Consider the following 13447-nt stretch of genomic DNA (forward strand, 5'->3'; position numbering starts at 1 on the left):
AGGGACTTTGATCTTAGGGTTCAACACAGATCACACATTTTCCCCAATAAATCCCAAGCCAACTAGAGTGAGAAATTGGGACAATAAAACTTTCATAACCAGCCTTCCTTTAGGGGACAGAAGGATACTCTAGGACCAGAGTTTGGGTAAGGTGGGGGTTGAGAAAAATCAATGTAACAACAAGGAACTGCTTTTCTAAGCCCAAAGGGACAATTGAGCCAGGCACAAGTCTGTGTTTATATCCCAGGAATGGGTTGGCAGAAGATATTTAAAAGTACCTTTGTCATCTTAGATTTCTAGCATCTGTACAATGTCTGATATTTGTTTCATGAATGACTATATATGAAATGAGTAAGCATGTCCTTTAATGTCATCATACTCCAGAGTCAAGACCAGAATTTCACAAAAAGTGATCTGAGGATGGAAGAATCTATATCATCAGTCTAAAAAATTTCAAATGAGGCCCTGGCCAGTTGGCTCAGTGGTAGAGCGTCGGCCTGGAGTTCAGAAGTCCCGGGTTTGATTCCCGGCCAGGGCACACAGGAGAAGTGCCCATCTGCTTCTCCACCCCTCCCCCTCTCCTTCCTCTCTGTCTCTCTCTTCCCCTCCCGCAGCGAGGCTCCATTGGAGCAAAGATGGCCCGGGCGCTGGGGATGGCTCCTTGGCCTCTGCCCCAGGTGCTAGAGTGGCTCTGGTCGCAACAGAGCGACGCCCCAGAGGGGCAGAGCATCGCCCCCTGGTGGGCATGCCAGGTGGATCCCGGTCGGGCGCATGCGGGAGTCTGTCTGTCTCTCCCCGTTTCCAGCTTCAGAAAAATACAAAAAAAAAAAAAAATTCAAATGACACTTTCCCTTAAACAAGTCAATCAGCCCTGGCCGGTTGGCTCAGCGGTAGAGCATCAGCCTAGCGTGCGGAGGGCCCGGGTTCGATTCCCGGCCAGGGCACACAGGAGAAGCGCCCATTTGCTTCTCCACCCCTCCGCCGCGCTTTCCTCTCTGTCTCTCTCTTCCCCTCCCGCAGCCAAGGCTCCATTGGAGCAAAGATGGCCCGGGCGCTGGGGATGGCTCTGTGGCCTCTGCCCCAGGCGCTAGAGTGGCTCTGGTCGCAACATGGCGACGCCCAGGATGGGCAGAGCATCGCCCCCTGGTGGGCAGAGCATCGCCCCTGGTGGGCGTGCCGGGTGGATCCCGGTCGGGCGCATGCGGGAGTCTGTCTGACTGTCTCTCCCTGTTTCCAGCTTCAGAAAAATGAAAAAACAAAACAAAACAAACAAAAAAAACAAAACAAAACAAAAAAACACAAGTCAATCAATTTTATCTGGGCCTTCCTTGATTCCATTATTTATTTCTAAAGATGAAGTATGCAGAATAGGGCAGAATGTTTTATATGTGGCTACATTGTAGTTTGTTCATGGATGGGACAGTGTTTTCAATTTACTTTTCCATTTAATTTTTGGTGATGCCCAATATTTTGTTGGTTTGTTGGCTGTAACAGTTTGAGGATTACTGTCTTAAAGGAATAATGAATAGACATCATTATCCTCTAAATATATTTTAAATAAATGTCACTTTTGCTATTGCTCATGCTGAAACTCATATGACACATTTTTGCCCATCTCACTGGATTGGCAACAGCATCCTTTAATTTATTCTCATGAGTTTGGGTTTTTGTCACAAAGAAGAGATGTGTCATCTAAATGTCACTTTCCCTCTTAAAGTCTCATTTTCTTCATCTGTAAAATAGAATAGTAATATATTACTCATAAGATTATTGGAAACATTAAGTAAAAAACCCATGTAAAATGCCTGACATGATTGATGTCTGATATATGGTGGTATTCAAATAATGTAAATTTTTTCCTCTCTTATTTGGTTTCTAATAGTTTCAGGTCATATTAAAGTAAAGTCAGTATATGTTATAACTAAGGTTAATAATTAATCAATATAGAAATTTATCAGGATATTTTTTCTCCAACTTTGGACAAGTTTTTGTCAAACTCAACCCAAACCTCAACTATCATATAATGATAGAAATATATAAAACAAATAAATAACATCAATTAGGTCTAAAAATAATCTTGTATAATCCATGTACAGTACTTTCCCTTTGTCTTTTTCTTTTTCTTTTTTTTAACAGGAGAGAGATATAGAGAGACAGAGAGACAGATGGGAAGGGAGAGAGAAAAGAAACATGAACTTATAGTTACAGCACTTTAGCTGTTCATTGATTGCTTTCTCATATATGCGTTGACTGTGGGACAGGAGGATAGGATCCAGTCAAACCAGTGACCACTTGCTCAAGCCGGCAACACTGTGCTCAAACCAGTGACCTTAGGGTTTCCCTGGGAACCTCAGTGTCTATCCACTGTGCCACCTCCTGGTCAGGCTGCTCTTTAAAAAAAAAAAAAAGCTGGTGAGGAGAATTATGATTATGGAGAAGCTGTTTATCCAACTTTTTAAAATGAGTTTTCAAACAATGCTCTGTGGCAGGGATTTGATTGTTTGATACTCATTATGCCTTGTCTGTTGTTAAAATTTCTAAAAAGATAAGCACTATAAAGATTTCCCATATCCTCTGCTCATATTTTTAGGTTGAAAAATCCCAAGTTCTGCTTTTAAATTGTTTAGTTTGTTTTTGAATCTTCTGTTCTTGAAAAGATGTGAAACAAGCAATTCTGTACCATGATTGAAAAGAAACGTAGAATGGAAATGGGAGGCTATAGATATCAGTCTACAGCCATGGTTGAAAAATTTTATAAACTTTAAGTCTATGTAGCTTTCTTAAATCAAAATCTTTAGTCTCAGTTCATTTCTTTAAGATTTTTTTGTCAAGTGACTCATATTTCTACCCAGACCTCATTCGTACTTTCCAAGATTTACCTTGGACTATGCAGTAAACTCAGTGTGGGTGATGAGTATATTGGATTTCACGATAATGTCAGAACTATTGGGCTAAACTTTGTTTTAGAGCACCAACTGTTCTGGTATTTACTGCTTTTATTTTGAAATTTAAAAAAATTTATTGCAATTGGGACACGATAAAAATAACAAAAGTATAACTGTTTATGCTTAGTTTTCTTAAACATTATTTGAAATAACTATGAATAAGGACTACATCTTTACTAAGAAAATGATTTAACATTTTAATGAATGTATATTGGTATCAGTCTGAATGAATCTTATTTTCCTATGGATCCTTTAAAAAATATTATTTTATTTTATTTTATTGATTTCAGCAACAACAAAAAAAAGAGAGAGAGACAAGAACATCAAGCTGTTCCTGCATGTGTCCTAATCAGGGATCGAAATGGCAACCTCTGAGCTTCAGGGCAGACAATTCTCTAACGAGCCACCTTGCCAGGGTAATTTCCTATGGATCTTGACAAACTACTTCCTCCCAGAAAACACCGAGCATTGCAAAGTAAATACTTGTTAAATATCAGTATAAACGAGTTGGTATGGAGAGATGTTTTTCTTTAGAATGACAACAAAAGAAAGAGTTATTTTTCTACAAGTGGGAAAATTAGCCACACCACTTTCTTCAGACTTTATAGGAAAATACTTATTTTTCTCCGCAGATAATAAGCTCAGGCTTTGGGGTTGAACTCTTAGCAGGAGGTGGTGGTTCCTTTGGTTTTGGCAAATTCTTATCTAGTTCCTTAATCTGAACAGCAAAAATTGTCTGGAAATGCTCCTTCCTTACCATTAACTTCACCCTTCCACCAGCCAGCTTCTCCATCTCCTCACTTAACAAATGGATTATTTCTCCCTCTTAAAAAGTGCATCTTCATTAGTACTTTCATAGGCAAATTAAATTCTACAATATTCCTTAGCTTTAATTTTATCACTAGTGTTTGTTTCTGTTATCTCCACGCTGTGAGTTCTGAATCCTCAAGACTGTATGATTAAGGGCTTTTCTGTTTTTGCTTTTGTTTTTCTCTTCTGTTTCACTGGATATTCTTGTCCTTAGTTTCACAAAGCCTTTAAAAGTATCTCCAAATCCAATTCCTTGAATTTTCTTTGGCTGTGTAACTGATCCAGGTGCAGTTTCATTCCCATTCCCCCAAAGAAGGAAAAAATAAGGTGGGCCCAATCCAATCAGTTTCAGAATCTTCCTGGGGTTCAAGAGTTTCACCATCATCTGTTACCTCTAGTTCTTTCACAAAATTTGAGGGAAACAGTCCCAATTTATTGTTCAGGGTTCTACTCCACAGTCTTCTTCTCCCTTCTCGTTAATATCAGTAATATCTCCCACTTTTGGCTCTAGTTCATCATCATTTGTGGAATGTGTAAGGTATTTTTCCCCGCTGATAAGGAATGAAGGGGCCGGAGCCACGAAGTGTGGAATAACAAAAGGCTTTATTGAGTACAGAGTGCACATCCCGCCCTGCGAGGTTCCCTGGCCCCGAGGAAAGATGGAGGCCAGATGGAGGCCAGGGAAGTCGCAAGGATTAAACCATGTGGGAGATATTTAAAGGGTTCCTCTAGGGAAGTCGAGCTAATATGACGTGGTGAAATCTCACTGGCTGGCAGATGGTCGCTATTTTCCCAAGAACTCCTAGGAAGTTTCTTTTAGTGTGCTTGGTTGTGGACAGTCCTAGCCAAAGTTCGTGGGACTGGGTTCCCCCTGTGACCATCCCCCATTATCCACCGACCTTACATTCTGACCTTTTGTGTTAAATAGAAAAAGGGGCACTGTTTATTCATCTGGCTACTTCCTGCTGATTAGGGGAATCGTGGGGAGGGAGAGATCAGAAGGTGGTGGTTTTGAGGGGTGTCAGGAGGAACATTTGTGTGGTCGTGAGTTGAGAAACTTCGCGAATGCAGTCCTGTAAGGATTTTAAAAAAAGAGGAGTAATAGGGGGATTTGTAGGGTCCAGCCTTTTGGTGAGCTGGAGATGGATGGAGTCCAGTGGTTCCGACTGCCAGTGGTCCTGTAAGGAGGCAAGCTTGAGGCAGAACTGCATGTCAGGAGTGGTGTAAAAAGGGGAAAGGAGGGGGGTCCCATCCCCATAACCAAGACCTGTGAGGGAACTAGAGGTCCAGAGTGTGATGGCAAAACAGAGAAGGTAGCCCCTGTGTCCACAAGAAATGAGATGGACTTACCCACTAGTTGCAGCATACCTTGGGTTCTCCGAGTCCAGGCTGTGTGTGTCCTAGGAGTTCAAGCGATACACCCACCTGGCTAGATTGGCCTTCCCATTCGGATGGCTTGTCCTCCACATAGAGGCGCTGAGGAAAAACCTGTTGCCCAAAGGGGCAATCACTCCACCAGTGACTGGGCTGCTTGCAGTCAGGGCAGGACTCAGTGGGCAGCCGCCAGCAGGGGCCCTGCCAGGACACATGTGGGTCTGGCGAACAGCCTTGGCCTGTTTCTACTAATTGAGACCATTAAAACTTTAAATGCCGTGTACACAGGTTCCGGATAGGGGTTTGGGGGTTGAAAATTAAACCACCACCTTCCAATCTCCCCGTCCCCACGATGCCCCTAATCAGCAGGAAGTAGCCAGATGAATAAACAGTGCCCCTTTTTCTATTTAATACAAAAGGTCAGAATGTAAGGTCGGTGGATAATGGGGGATGGTCACATGGGGAACCCAGACCCACAAACTTTGGCTAGGACTGCCCAAAACCAAGCACACTAAAAGAAACTTCCTAGGAGTCCTTGGGAAAATAGCGACCATCTGCCAGCCAGTGAGATTTCACCACGTCATATTAATCAGCACCCAGATCCCACAGGAAATGCTGGAGCCAAAGGCAGGACAGGGCCAGAACTTCCTGCAAGAAAATTGGGATTGGATGTCCTGAAAACTGGTGTAAGAGCCAATGCCAGGCTGAGAATGGCCTGATGGAGGAGGGGTTTAAGAACACAGTGGAGAAGGAAGGGGCCCCTGGCCAGCAGGGAGGAGAAAAAGAGATGGTAGTGGTGAATAAGAAACAGGATTTTGCGAAGGGAGGGGAGGGGGCTCTCAGAGGGAAGAGACCCAAGCACAAAAGAGGTCCACAGAGGGACCAGAGAAGTCCCAAGAGAGGGGTGCCCCTGGGGGTCAGATAGGAGGGAGAGAGAGTTGGGAGTCTGCGGAGAAGGAAAGATCAGGAGTGGAGGTTTTAGGTGAGGTTTCTCTGGCCAGAAAAAGGCCTGTGCGGTGGAACAGGCAGCACAGAGATTAAGGACGGGCGTGCAAATAATTAGAAGCTGTGAATGTAAGAGATCTCCAATCAGTTCCCAGCTTTTTTGGCGATAGTTGAATTGGTGAGGGTGTTAAAACCAAAAGTCCCTTCAGGAGGCTAATTCAGTGGGTTCTGTGGCCTGGCCACAGCAGAGAAGAACAGTTTCTTCTTCTTTAAGGAGGGAGATTCCTGTGCCCCCACAGCCATCCTCAGTCCTCGGAGTGGTCAGATTCGAGTATTAGTGTCCTAAAACTCAAGGTCTGGCCACGGACAGAAAAGGTAAAGTGGATACGCTTGGGACGTCTCCACAAGCACACGCACTCGGATGGAAAGACTTCCCTGACATAGCTACGGTTTCAGACAGGGAGTCTCGGTGGAAAGAACTCAAGGGTGGGTGGAGGCAGGGAACTTACTGCACCATGCACCAAAGTGGGTGGAAGGGCGGAGATCCTGGTTCTTTCTGGGAGGGGAAGGAAAGAGGAGTGGTTCTTGCAGACTTCAACTCCTTCCGGGTTTTCGGCACCAAAATGTAAGGTATTTTTCCCCGCCGAGAAGGAATGAAGGGGCTGGAGCCACAAAGTGTGGAATAACAAAAGGCTTTATTGAGTACAGAGCTCGCATCCTGCCTGGCAAGGTTCCCTGGCCCCGAAGAAAGAAAGATGGAGGCCAGGGAAGTTGCAAGGATTAAACTGCGTGGGAGATATTTAAAGGGGTCCCTCTAGGGAAGTCGAGCTAATATGATGTGGTTAAATCTCACTGGCTGGCAGACAGTCGCTTTTTCCCAAAGTGTTCCTGTGAAGCTTCTTTTGGCGTGCTTGGTTGTGGGCAGTCCTAGCCAAAGTTCGCGGGTCTGACCTTTCCCCGTTATCCACCGACCTTACAGTATGTACTCAAAGAGAACTTGACATTGATGCTTTTTGGTTTTCTTAATATTTTTGGCTGTGGATGTGGCTGAATTCTTCCAGCTGGAAGCCCATAGGTGCTTATTCATTTATTAGACTTGCTACATTCCCACGCCTTTCTCCTTTGATGGGAGAATTGTCATCTTTGAATTCTTTTTTTTCTTTTGTGACAGAGAGAGAGACAGATAGGGACAGACAGACAGGAAGGGAGAGAGATGAGAAGCATCAATTCTTCGCTGTGGCACCTTAGTTTCTTATTGATTGCTTTCTCATATGTGCCTTGACCAGGGTATTACAGCAGACCGAGTGACCCCTTGCTCAAGCCAGCCACCTTGGGCTCAAGCTGGGGAGCCTTGCTCAAACCAGATGAGCCTGCACTCAAGCTGGCGACCTCGGGGTTTTGAACCTGGGTCCTCCATGTCCCAGTCTGATGCTGTATACATTGCCTGGTCAGACTGAATTTTGTCTATTAATTTTCTTAACAAAATTATCAGGAAATATTTCTTTTGTCCCATTTAGTTCTCTGTCTAGCCATCCTTCCTCCTGTGGTTTTTTCACATTCCTGATAATTTCCCCAACTGGAACAGTTAATTCATCATCATGTGCAGCATCATAGTCAAATGCCACAATATAGTCAACCATGCTGGGGCCCCCATGGGGTGAAGACTCAACATGGTATTTACTTCTGTTTGAATCAACTATAGTGAGAAATGTCAAAACAATACATTAGAACCAATAGCTCTTAGGGTAAAAATTATTCATGTGCAGATGGTGACCAGAGTGATCAGTTAAACTCTAGATGTATAAATACTATACGTACATATTCAAAGTTGTGAATGGAATAAGGAGTCCCAAAGTATTAACCTACTATTAAAAAGCTGTACAAGGAAAGAAAGTGAAACATAATCTGTTCTATACATATTTCACAATCTCAGTTGCTGTAACATGAGAAACGGTTTCTTAAAGAGTAGAAACCCTCAATTGTTTTGAGACCACAAGAGTCCCTCAGTTTACAGCTGGATGCTTCTAGCCATTCACAATATTTGGTACTCTTAGGGACAATAGTCACACTGTTCAAGTTAACAGATTTGGTATCCATGGGACTAAAGTGTTTTTTTTTTTGGGGGGGGGGGACTAAAGTGTTTTTAAGTCATGAAATAACTTTTCATTTGTCCTTAATTTACCTTTTATTTCTAAAGACTTCTGTAAAAATGTTATTTTTTAAAACATATATTTTCATTGTAATATAACATTAGATTTTTTCTCTGTATTTTCACAAAAACAAAAAAAAATTATACAAGGCAATAGTTGTGTGTAACAGACATATTGTTTCCAATTACAAGTTCGTGTTATTCCGAGAGAAATATAAAAACTATAAGGTATAAAATAAAAATTACTCATAATCCATGCATAGATAAATAACATTAATATTTTGGTGTTCACATTCCCACATAAACTACTTCTTTTTATTTAGGTTTCAAATATAATCATTAATTACTTCTTTACTTGTTTTAAAATTTTAATTATTTTTAAGTTTTATGTTGCTTTTTTTAGATTGTATGTATTGATTTTGAGAGAGAGAAGAGGGAGAAAGAGAGAGAAGGAGTGGGGAGAAATGGGAAGCATCAACTCATAATAGTTGCTTCCTATGTGTGCCTTGACCAGGCAAGCCCAGGGATTCAAACTGGCGACCTCAGTGTTCCAGGTCGACTATCCACTGCACCACCACAGGTCAAGCTAACTATTTCTTTTAAAAAGAATAAAGAAATATGACATCTATGGTTTATATTTAAATTAGAAGTAGAAAATACTAAAAGTGTAATTAGATGTATATGTGGATTTTTTATTTCCTACTGCCTAGTTTGGAGACTAATGATAATAAATAGTTCCATGAAATAAAGACATTCTATGAATTAAAGACATTCTCAACAAAAGTTATTTGATTAAAAAAAATTAAAATATGACTAATTATAAAAATATCACCATAAAAAACAATAAGAGATGAATAAACTAATCAAAGATATATCTCTCAAGTGAAGAAGAACATTAGAAAACAAAATATAAAACCCATACATTTGTACAACCCAAAGAGTGAAACTTAATGTAAAAATTATGGCTTGTATGTGGGATCATTGACATGATCCTATGGTCGTAAGCTTGAGCCAAAGGTCGCTGGCTTGAAGAATGGCTCTATGGCCTCCGCTTCAGGTGCTAGAATGGCTCTGGTTGCAATGGAGCAATGCCCCAGTCGGGCAGAGCATCACCCCCTAGTGGGCTTGCCAGGTGAATCCCTATCGGGTGCATGTGGGAGTCTGTCTCTCTGCCTCCCTGCTTCTCACATCAGAAAAATACAAAAAAAAAAAAATCAGACTGGAAAACATAGGACAAAAAAATTGTTTCTCCAACAAATAAATTTCTTTTTTTTCCTTTTTTCTTTTTTTTTAGTGAGAAGCAGGGAGGCAGAGAGACAGACTAGCGCATGTGCCCTGACCAGGATCCACCCAGCAAGTCCCCTTCCAGGGAATGTGTAGGAAAATGGCTGGGAATTAGACTGTTGTCTTGAGACAGATCTTTGGTGTGGACTCTGGAATGCCAAGTCCTATGGTGGCAGAATGCTGCCTCTGAAAGCACTGGTAAGATTGTTTAAAGGAAACAGCTGATCCCTGTGGCCTTTTCCCTACATACCTGAAAGGTATTAGTTAATTACCCTTCTCTGCACCTGAACCCAGTCTCTGCTAATTTGCTTGATGAGCAAAGACACCAATATATATGATGAGGCTGCAGAGACTGGGGCTCTCAGTCCTAGAGGCTGGGAGTCCCCTGTACCCATCTTTTCTGTACGTTGTGTCTTGTGTGTTTTTCTTAAGTCCTGCAGCGCCTTCCTTTCGTGCACATCCATTCCTGAGTTGGTTGTAGCAGAGATGCTCTGCCCATTTGAGACCGTTGCTCTGTTGCTTGGCAACCAAGCTATTTTAGCACTTTCAGTGAGGCCATGGAGCCATCTTCAGCACCCGGGGCCAACTTGCTCCAACTGAGCCATGGCTGCAGGAGGAGAAGAGAGAGCTAGAGAGAGAGAAGGGAGAGGGGGAGGGGTGGAGAAGCAGTTGGTTGTTTCTCCTGTGTGCCCTGACTGGGAATTGAACCCGGGACATCCACACGCCAGGCTGCCGCTCTACCACTGAGCCAACCAGCCAGGGCCAACATATAAATTTCAAGTGAGAAAGAGGAGGAAACCCACAGATTAAAAAAAACTTAAGAGATATAGCAACCAACTACAGATTCAAACACTGTAAAAAAACAAACTTTGTGAGATAATCAAGGATATGTGAATACTGAATATTTGATGTTAGGAAATTGTTCATTTTTTATGAGTGATAATAATTTTGTGATTATGTTTTTGTAAAAGTCCATTACTTCTAGAAGTACACATTGAGATATTTATAGATTAAATCATATGAATTCTGGAATTTGCTCCTAAGGAATGGTAAGGACAATAGGGGTCTATAGATTAAACCAGATTGTTCATGAGTTGACCATTATTGAAGCTGAATAATGGAAATTCTTTATTCTGTTCTCTCTACTTTTGTATATGTTTGAAATTTTTCATAATAAAAGGTTTAAAAATGTCACCCTCTGGCATCAGAACTCCTCTTTGTTTGGGAAAACCTTTGGTACTTTGGAGAGGCAAGACACTGTGGGCTTGAAGAAGTGATAGGCAGCTCATCAGGGGAGTGAGGGTGGGCATTATTAGTACTGGAGGTTTTTGAGCACGTTTGTTGACTGAGACAGAAGTGCCAATAAAGATAGAGAACTTGAAAATACAGGGAATTGAGGACAGTTGGTGGAGCAAACCCTTGTTTTAATAATAGGTTGAGCTCACCTATTTCTCAAATATGTTTGAGAAATTAATTTCTCCCTAGTAAACATTTCTTTCAATATTCTGCCCTTTAAAGATCTCATGCACTATTAAAATATCAACTCTCTTAACAAATGTCTTCCATATTAATTGTTCAAACTCTGTCCCTTCTCTGCCTTTTGAGCATTTTCATTTACATATCCTGCCATTTCCTCTAACTTAACATGCCCACTAACCAACTCCTTTAACTGAACACCCTCCTGACTTCCCATTTATGTCAATAATTGTACTTCCCAAAGTCACTAGTTTGCTTTACTCCTTCATTTCCTTTGACAACCCCCAGTCCCAGCCAACAAATTCAGTAAATATTTTTTCTCTAGGCTTCTTTCCTGGTATTTTCTTTTCATTTCCATTACCATATTCCTATCACAAAATTTGCAGATTGTCCATTCATTCCAACAACTGTTTTTTGAGTACTTGCTAGGTACCAAGAATTGTTCTAGATTCTGGGAATACATCAATAAACAAAAACACCAGAGTCACTTTCTTCATGGATTTTTGCATTTTCATCGAACTCCCTAGGAATTCCACTATCAAGGAAGATAAGTCCTTATTTGCAATAACCCAACAACTGGAAGAGTCCTAAATCATCAATTTTTGGTGACTTTCCCATCTTGATAGTTCAGTTAAAGTAGAAGTTTTGACTCCTTCCCAGATAAGAGAACAAAGTCCTCTGGTTCTACCCTCCAACCTGGTGGTTTCTTGTATGACACTATAGAGAAAAGTTGTCCAAATCCTTCCTTCTGAAAACCTCATCCAATATTTAGACTACTGAATCTCACACTCAGGCAACAGAAAACATAATTCAAAAGGCCCTTGCATGTATAAAAAGATGTTGTCATAACATAATTACAAATTAAAACTAACTGAAATAACATCCTGCATATTTCAGATTGCTAAAAAGCAAAAGTGCAACTACATCCTCTGTTGATAAGATTATAGAAATAAATAAACTGTTGTTGGGAATAAAAAGCCCACAACCACTTGAAGGGGATTTGGAAGACATTTCAATTGCATTTATTCTTTGTGCCAGCAATCTCACTTCTAGCAAGTCAGCCTAAAAATATATTTGCATTTATATAAAATAACAAATTTACAAGTTTATTTGTTGAAATATTATTTGTACTAGTCAAGATTGGAAGTAGCCCAAGAGTCCATCCAGGGTTTCTCATCTCAGCACTAATTGATATTTCAGACCAAATAAATTCCTTTTTGTGAGGGAATCCTATGCATTGTAGGATGTTTAGTAGCATCTCTGGCCTCTGCCTGCTAGATGTCAATAGAATTCTTCCCCCAAAACCAAAATGACTACAGACATTGACAAATATTCTCTGGGGTTGGGGTGGGATAGGACAAAATCTTTCCCACTTTCCTGTTAAAAAACTGCTGATCTATAGAGAACTAGTTAAATAAATAATGGTATACCTGTAAGTGGAATACCATGCAAGTGTAAAAATGAACAGTTTTCAATGTACTGATATGGAATTTTGGGCTCAAGCCAGAGACCTTAGGGCTCAAGCCAGTGACCATGGGATTATGTTGACTCCATGCTCAAGCTGGTGAGCCCTGCACTCAAGCCAGATTAGCCTGCACTTAAGCCAGCAATCTCAGGGGTTTGAACCTGGGACCTCAGTGTCCCAGAAATGTTCAATCCATTAAGCTACTACCAGTCAGGCCAAAGAGAGAATCTTAAAAGCAGCAAGAGAAAGGCAGTTGGTTTCCTACAAGGAAGCACCCATAAGACTGTCAGCTGATTTCTTAACAGAAACTTTGCAGGCACAAAGGGACTGGAAAAAAATATTCAAAGTGATGAAAAGCAAGGACATACAACCAAGATTATTCTACCCAGGAAAACTATCATTTAGAATCAAAGGACAGATAAAGAGCTTCCCAGACAAGAAAAAGCTGAAGGAGTTTATCACCACCAAACTGGGATTAAAAGTGATAAAAAAAAACAAACACGAACAATAATGCGGTAATAAATATATATCTATCAACAATTAAAAAGAACCCCAAAATAAATGAACAAGCTGAATAGAAAACAGAGTCATAAAAAACATTTTGACAGTTTCCAGATGGGAATGTGGTTCAGGGAATGGGTTAAAAAGGTGAAGGGATTAAGAAGTATAAATTGGGGCCCTGGCTGGTTGGCTCAGTGGTAGAGCATCAGCCCGGCATGTGGATGTCCCAGTTCAATTCCTGGTCAGGACACAAAGGAGAAGTGCCCATCTATTTCTCCACCCCTTTCCTTCTTGCTTCTCTTTCTCTTTCTCTCTTTCTCTTCCCCTCCTGCAGCCATGGTTTGATTAGACCAAGTTGGCCTTGGGTGCTGAGGATGGCTCCATGGCCCCTGCCTCAGGCACTAAGAAGAGCTCAGTTGTTGAGCAATGGAGCAACATCCCAGATGGGCAGAGCATCACCCCCTAGTGGGCTTGCTGTGTGGATCCTGGTTGGGATGC

General features: G+C 41.4%; 1 pseudogene; it reads right to left on the reverse strand.

Annotated features, from left to right (window-relative positions):
• Nucleotides 1-3431: 3431 nt before the first annotated feature.
• LOC136397301 (CD2-associated protein pseudogene) lies at nucleotides 3432-7714 on the reverse strand (annotated as a pseudogene).
• Between the last annotated feature and the right edge of the window lie 5733 nt (nucleotides 7715-13447).

Source organism: Saccopteryx leptura, chromosome 3, assembly GCF_036850995.1.
Source record: "Saccopteryx leptura isolate mSacLep1 chromosome 3, mSacLep1_pri_phased_curated, whole genome shotgun sequence".
Classification (NCBI taxonomy): domain Eukaryota; kingdom Metazoa; phylum Chordata; class Mammalia; order Chiroptera; family Emballonuridae; genus Saccopteryx; species Saccopteryx leptura.